Genomic DNA, 8,096 nt, shown 5'->3' with positions numbered 1-8,096 from the left:
TATAGCATTTTCAGGTAAATGAATGGACATGGAGACTATCATGCTAAGTGAAATAAGCCAATCCCTCCAAAACCAAAGGTCAAATATTCTTTCTGATATGTGAATACTAACCCATAACAAGGGAGGGAAAGTATAGAAGCTCACTGGATTAGACAAAAGATTGAAGGGAAGGGTGGGGGATGGGAATAGGAAAGACCAGTAGAATGAATGGGGCATAACTTTCCTAAGCTTATGTATGAATAAACGATCAGTGTTAACTCCACCTCATGTTCAAGCACAGAATGGGATCAAAATTGTAATGGGTTGCAGCCCATGTATGTATAATATATCAAAATATACCCTACTGGCATATATATCTAAAACAACAAATTAAAATTAATCTTAATATTAGAAAAAAGAAAGAGGTAAACTAAACTAGAGAAAGCAATTAAAAAAAAAACTAAACAAACAACTGACATTTTACTTAAGGATAAAGACCTGACAGATCCATTGAAGAGAAATCACAAGCACAGAGACCTATTGCAGTAAAACTCCTAAATTCTAAGAGTAGTTGGGAAATCTTATGAGTTCCTAAGCAGAAAGAACAAGTAACCTGCAGAAAAGCAGAAGGGAAAAATAAAGAACTTTTTTAAAAGAAATTGGAAAGAGATGGATTTAAATACAAAGGAAAGAAGAATTAACAAAGGTAAAAGAGAAAGACAAGAAACACAATAAAAGTAAGGATAGGTAAATGTAAAACCTTTAAAAAAAAAGGTTAATAATAGAAGAAAGCATCCCTCAGGGACTTGATGAGAAAGAAGAAAATAAATAAATAAAGCCAAAGAGACAAGCTAAAGAATGAGAAAAAGATGTGGGAGAAATTTTTAAATCACTAGAGAATGCTTATCTCTCTAAAGGCACTTTTACAATAAAATTTAAAATCTACATGATAATAGTGATTTTGTGGCAAAACATAAATGACTAAAATTGACCCAAAAATAAATAGTAAAGTTGGATAGACCAATTATAACAGAAAGAAGAAGGTAAGAGGGCTATCATTTAAATAGGCACTAACACCAAATGGATTCCTAGGTAAAGAGCTGTCTTATTTTTAAAGAACGGAACCTTTCAATGTTACTTGAAATTTCAATGCTACTCAAATTAGTCTAGGATGGGGGAAATAGAGAAAACTCCCCAATTCATTTTTCCATAGCCAGTACAACATTAATGCCACACCTAGCAGAAGTTGGAATGAAAAAAAAAAGAGAGAGATATCACTTTGAACTAAGATGCAAAAACTTCTTAATGAATTATTAGCAAATGGACATTAACAAATTCTCAGTAAATGGTGTGCTGAAGTATAAAAAGTTTTATTTAAGGAATATGGGAGTGACTTGTTATCAGAAAATCCTTAGGGAACATTAACACAATCTATTTCATCAACGAACTAAAAGCTAAAATCTGTAGAGTTCTATCAAAAGATCCTCGAAGGGCTTTGGTAAAATTCAACAACCAATTCTAATAAAAACTCAAAATAAATAATGAAACTTTTTGATTTACTAAACACAGTCCCCAAATTAACCACAACTCTCGTTCTAAATTAGAAAACACAACACACTAAACCATTTTTATTCAAACAAGGAACTAGTTATTAAAACTTCTATAGACATTAGAAAAGATTGAGGAAGAAAAAACAAGGAGAGAAATGAATTACAGTAGATGGGATAGAAAGAGAAGATGGGGGGAAGGGGGATAGTAGAGGATAGGAAAGGTAGCAGAATACAACAGTTACTAGTATGTCATTATGTAAAAATGTGAATGTGTAACCGATGTGATTCTGCAATCTGTATTTGGGGTAAAAATGGGAGTTCATAACTCACTTGAAACTAATGTTTGAAATATGATATGTCAAGAGCTTTGTAAGGTTTTGAACAACCAATAAAAAAATAAATAAATAAAAGAAAGATTGAAATCGCATTTTTTGCTGATGGTATATTTGCATGCCTAGAAATCCATGAGACTCTAGTAAAAAAATGTACTAGTTTCATTAAGGAATTTGGTATACAAAATAAATATTTAAAAATTAAAATTTTCTTTACTCTAGCAGTAAGTTACCAAAGGAAAATAGGAGAAATACTATTTCTAATAGTGACACACTATATATAATTAATAGGAACTTATTTAACAAAAAGTTCACAGGATCTATAGGAAAACAAAACTATCTTATGGACAGATATTTACAAAAGATCTGAACTGAATATAATATTTTCTGTTTTGAGAGGGGTTAATATCATAAAATTGTTAATTGTTCCAAAACCAATACATAAACTTAGTTCGATTCCAAATGGAATCCCTAAATGGGTTACTTTAGTTATCTAAAACATCTTTAGAATTTACATGAATGAAAGAATGCCCAAAAATATCTAAGAAAATCATGAAAAAACCAACAACCAACAAAAACAGCAACAAAAAAACCCCAACAACCACCCACCAAACAACCATGTGGTTAGGGAGAGCAGGGAGGTTGTCTCTGGGAATAACAGAGGGTACTCTGCAATTGTGGTAATCAAGTGAATAAGCTATGACATGGGAATGGACAAAGATCAGTGGGAAGAATACAGAATTGGAAATGATCCTGCTTTATATAGGAATGATATCAGATGGTTTAATAGCCCTGTAATATTAATAGCAACCATATAAAAGTTTTTCCAAGAAAAAGGCATATTCCCATGTAGAAAGAGAAAGGATTTGAACAGATAAGTCATAGTTCCAAACACAACAGACCCAGGAAAAGAGACTCTAAAGCACAAGTAGTCAGGAAACTGCACATAACAAGAGCAGGGAGCTGTCACTTCATCCTTTCCAGATTGGCTGGGAAGAAAGCTAACATTTATTGCTGGCTGGGATGTGGGGAAAGGAAAAGGGTACTCTCACATCACTGGTGGGAGTGTGAGAACTTTTTGTTGTTGTTGTAAAACTGTCAAGCAGCATCTCAAATTTTTAAAATATTTATACCTTTCAACTCAATAATCCCACTCTTGGGAATCTAGCCCACAGAAAGAAAATCAGCAGTACTTAAGGAACTATGCAAAGGTATTTCCTGTGATACTGTTTGTATTGGGGGGAGGTGCACAACTAGAAGCAGAAAGGATGCTTATTATAGAGAAGTGACTGGGTTGAGTGTGAAACTCCAATGCTAAGGAGTGCTAGACACCATTAAGAACATGAAAGAAGTTCTACAGGTGACTTAGAGGGATTTAGATAAGATGAATAAGATGTTTTAATGGATCCCATTTTTTTGTGAATCTAGGAAAAAAAAAACACGCAAAAAAAAAATGTCATGTGTGTGCCTATCCATGTAGGATTACGTGAGTAGCTGGAAGGGGGATGATTCATTCAGGGCTATTGATATTGGTTACCTTGGGGTGTAAGGTGTCTCTGTGGGGAGCTGGGCTTGGGGTTGGGGAGTGCTGGAAAGAAATCTGTAGAGAACCACCCATCCTTTGGCACTTATTACTAACAGCCATGGGAAAAAATAACAGAAAGTAGTCATTTGAGTTCTAACTCCATGAACGCTATGGTGCTTTTGTTTAGAAAGATAGAATGGGATGTACTGTCATTTCTCATGCCCTTCCTAATACTGTTTAGTTGTCTTGCTTTTGGTCAAACAAAATATGTTCCTAAGAGCAAATTTTACAGTGACTCAAATATTCTATTCCAGATTATAACTAAGGGGTAAGAATTAATTATCTGAAAGGTCCGTTCTCTATCTTGCGGGGAGAGCTGCTTCCTGGAAGTGTGTGGCACATGCTAGGCATTCAGGCATTTGCTAATGGGGATACTTCTAAACTGACACTCAGGAGCAAGTAGGAATCAGGAAAAGAGAAGTTGAGATGGGTTATTCCAGACAGAGGAAACACTAACCAGACTGGCTTTAACGATTGGCATTTGTTATGAGGAAGTACTCATAATTGAAATTTTCATTTATAACAATTGACACTCATGGAAAGTTCACTATGTACAAAGTAACTTGCTAAATAATTTGTGTTATTAGCTCATGGACGCCACACATTAAACCTAATATATCTAATCTACAGATGAGGAAACTGAGGTTTAGAGACCTGCTCAGGTGTCAAGGCCCCTAAGGACACAATACAAGGTAGAACTGGGATTTAACGTGCCCCCCACCCCCATCTGATGCCAAAGCCTGAGGTTTTAACCACTGTAGAGAATAGCCTGCCAACCTGCCCTAAGAGCAGGTGGCTGAGCCTGCATTCTGTATCCTTAATATATTGGGTTACCTAACAACTCTCCTAGCCATGATCATCCTACCTGTTTCTCATTTCATTAGATGAAAGAATGTAGTAACATTTTCACACCTGGATATTTGTGTACTTGGTCTTTTAGATCTTTAAAAAAATGTTCAATGAAACAATTTCCAATATTAGCTTGTAGGTGTTCCCAGTATTAACACAATATCATTCACAGAAGTATCTATTCTATTTTTCTTTTATTAGAGTTTTAAAAATATCTAACTCTACATGGAAAACACAAAATAAATTTAATAATTAAGGCATATTTTTCTTTAAAAGTTAGGTGTTTTCTCTGAAAATTTAAATAATTTTATTAGTAGTTTGGTTTTCGTTAAGGTTGTTCTTTACCCATGCCTAATAAGAACTAAATGGCAAGAATTCCATTCTATCTGGAGTGAAGATAAGGTAGCCATAACTCTGCCTGGTCTTCATAGCTGTCTTTGTCTGAGTTTATTTGCTTACCATAAACAGAACTCCTCTTAAGCTAGTTAAAGAAAGAGGGGGAACTCATCTTAAGGATACCAGAGTATTGAGCAGATCCTAAAGGCAGAAAGTTGATCCCGGTCTCAAAAGAATCTCGAAAAGGAACTGGAAAAGTAAAAATCAGAAATCTGTTTTATTCTGGAGTCACAAGTCCTCCATGTCTGCTTCTCTTTGTTTACCTACTTTCTTTCTGTCATAGATCACCTTTTCTGTTTCAGTGCACCAGAACCCCTTATGAGTTTTGGGTGACTCCCTGGTCAATGGACAATCAAACTCCTGAGCTCCTTTGTTGAAATAATCTGAAGAAGGAATCCGACTGGTTGCTGGCCCACTTATCCACTGCCTTCCTCTGCGTCTAGCACAGGTCTACACAACTGTGAATAAGGAGGTTTGGGCTATTTAGTATCCAGTATGAAGGACTTCCCTCCAGAGGATGGATCTCTAAGAACAGTGACTGACTAAGCTAAGGCTAGCGCCATTAGAATAATAGTCCATTGAAAGTAATTATAAAATTAAAACTGTCCATTAATAGATGAGTGAATAAAGAAACACACACGCACACACACACACACACACACACACACACTAGAATAACAGAAAAAAAATTCTGTTATTTTTGATAATATGTGTGGACCTGGAGAGACTTCTGTTAAGGGAAATAAGCTTGGTACAGACACACAAATGTCACTTATATGTAGAATCTAAAAATATTGAACTCACAGAAACAGAGTGTAGAATAGTGGTTGCCAAAGGCTTGGGCTGGGAAAAGGGATTAAGATGTCAGTCAAAAGACAAAATTCCAGTTACACAAGAGAAGTAACTTTGAAGTAAGTAAGTATTGTGACTATAGCTAATAACACATTTGGATCCTTGAAAACTGCAAAAAAAGAGTAGATTTTTAAGTGTTCTCACCACACACAACACACACACACACACACACACACAAAGTGACTTTGAGGTAATGCATATGCTAATTAGCCTGATTCAGCCATTCCATAATGTATCCATATTTCAAAACAATATGCTGTAAAACATAAATATATGCATTTTTCCTGTTTTTAAAAGTATCATTTTCAATAAAAATCATCATGGTGAGATTTCTCTGCCCAACGGGTTACATACAAATGTAGCCTGAATAATTTAAAGATAAATGTGGTACTTTCCTAAGAATGATGGATAATGTTTTTCTTTAAATTGAGTTTAGAAAAAATTTCTCATGTACCTTAATCACAGAATTATGATGTAAGAACAATTTTCAGTTTAAATATGTATTAACTCTAACACAGCTTGAGAAAATTCACCTATCTATCCAATGAGCACCTGGCAGATGAGCCATAGGTTTTTGGCAGGCTCTTAGGAACAATATCACAGAGTTAGGGAAACCAACATGACTGTTTTGTTTCCTGAATATTCAGGGGATAATTTATGTATTATACAGTTTCTTGACTTTCCCATCTGTGTCCTGCTGTCCAAATGTGACAGTTTTGTTCAACATTAGCACTATTTCAATTTTTAAAACTCACATCAGACAACTTCCCTTGATGGAGGTGAATGAAAAGAACAGAGAAAAGTTTATATATATATATATATATATATATATATATATATATATATATATATATATATATGATTATATATCACATGATTATATATAATCGTATATATCATATATATAAGTTTTGCTCTAGATTTTTGTCATGGCTTTAGCTTATTTTCTATTAGTAGCATTGGGTAATTAATAGATGGTTGGCTGTATTTCCTTTTACTCTCAGATTCTATCATCTTTCAAGTGAATTTAGTCAGGGCTGATCCTTCCAAATTGATTACTAGCCTGGATACCTGGGAATGTTCCCAGGAGTGGCAAGTGGAAGAACAACCGAGAAAAGCAGAGTGGCATCTTGTTCTTTCTGCAGCTTCCCCTACTCTGACAGCTCACCTGGGACCAAGCACCTGCTTGTCCGTACTTATAATAGGATAAATTAGATACCAAGAAGTCAGCTTAGGTTAAAAACTATGTCTTCAGTTGCTTTCATTTCTATTTTTTTCATTAATTTTTCTTCAATCTGTAACTTTTGCATTTTTGTGTCTTAATCTCTACATTCTGTTCATTTTCTTTATTTTTCTTTTTAGATTTTTGAAGTGGATTTTTTTCTTTTGGAAGTTGGTGAAGCTATTTGTAAAGCTATTTGGTTGAGCAATTAAACTTGCCGTGCCCTTTAGACTACAATCCTTAAACTGGAAGACATAGAGTATATGACAACCTATGCTTAGTGTATTAGGTATAGTGTGCAAAGTTTGACTGAATTTTAGTCTCTAATTTTCTCGAACAAATTCCAGTGAGCAAAAGATACAATGATGCCTTCATTATTTCCAAGTTTAGATATGTTCTTGACTAATATCAGTGGACATCAGCTGTCCTCTACCCCTATTCTTCACTTAACATAGATGACCTATTCCTACCAACTCTTGGGTAAATGCTTTTTATACTGTCAGATGATTCTCTCCTGCCACACCTGTTCATCGTTTTAACAAAAGTCCTTGAAATTTATTGTTTTCATTTATTTTATAGTGTAAACCACTCAAATAGTTTACATTATAAAAATGTACTAATTCCCTTGTTACACATAGTCATAATGCTACATTATTATCTTAAAAGAACAAGTTGCAGAGAACTTTGGAGGATGACTTCAGGAGAGCTGACAGATACTTCCTTTCAGTTTGGGCCCAAGTAGGATCAGTCACCATTCTTCTTGCAAGGCAGATGCCCCCACAAACAGCAATAACTAATAAAGAGGAAATGAATACATTATCCCATTTTAATGGAATTCTAATTTATTGGATTCTTAACTGTTGGGGAAAATGGAAGAATGGCCTTGTCTGAAAGTTGGCAAGTACATTAGGTCCCTGTTTGGGATAAAGGTGGTCATTTAGGGTTTTATGCATTTCTTCCACATTGTTCATTTTCATTTGGAATTTCCTTTCAGCAGTTTCCCCAATTCCATGAAATTCTTCAACCCAAAATGAGTCCATTATACAAATATGATCTATTTCCATATTTCAAAAACCAACCTGGACCCACACTGGCCCAGATGCCAGGTCAGCATCTGTGGAGTAGAAACACTGATGTTACAACTTCCAGCTCTTTTTCTTCTTTTCTTTCTGTTTTACCTACTCTTATACTTCTCCATATTATGTTTTGGGATGCCAATGCCTTAGATTTTCCTGTGAGTACTTGTAGTTGGGTAGCTGGCACACTAAACAAAAGAGCTGAATGTCTCCAACTTTGAGTTGTAACTCTCCAGTTAAATTTCTTTCTTTGGG

This window comes from Ictidomys tridecemlineatus, chromosome 7, assembly GCF_052094955.1.
Source record: "Ictidomys tridecemlineatus isolate mIctTri1 chromosome 7, mIctTri1.hap1, whole genome shotgun sequence".
NCBI lineage: Eukaryota > Metazoa > Chordata > Mammalia > Rodentia > Sciuridae > Ictidomys > Ictidomys tridecemlineatus.
This window is presented reverse-complemented; position numbering follows the sequence as displayed.